The sequence below is a fragment of the Nanorana parkeri genome, unplaced genomic scaffold (genome assembly GCF_000935625.1).
Source record: "Nanorana parkeri isolate BGI_ZX_2015 unplaced genomic scaffold, ASM93562v1 scaffold1890, whole genome shotgun sequence".
Taxonomy (NCBI): Eukaryota; Metazoa; Chordata; class Amphibia; order Anura; family Dicroglossidae; genus Nanorana; species Nanorana parkeri.
Genome location: NW_017308158.1, coordinates 20,374 through 20,575, shown reverse-complemented (window position 1 = coordinate 20,575; position 202 = coordinate 20,374).

Genomic DNA, 202 nt, shown 5'->3' with positions numbered 1-202 from the left:
CTCTGCATATGCCACTTCAGAGTTAGGACCCAGCTAACCATAAAGAGTGCGTTCCAGAGCGTTCGGCTCTGGAACGCAACCTGGCCAGCTCACTTTGCTTTGGGGCAGGGGGGGGCGTGGCGGTGCATGGAAGTCATTGGCACCACAGCCACCCCTCCGCATTGCGATCGCCAGCACCTGAACGCGTGGCACATTAGTGCCT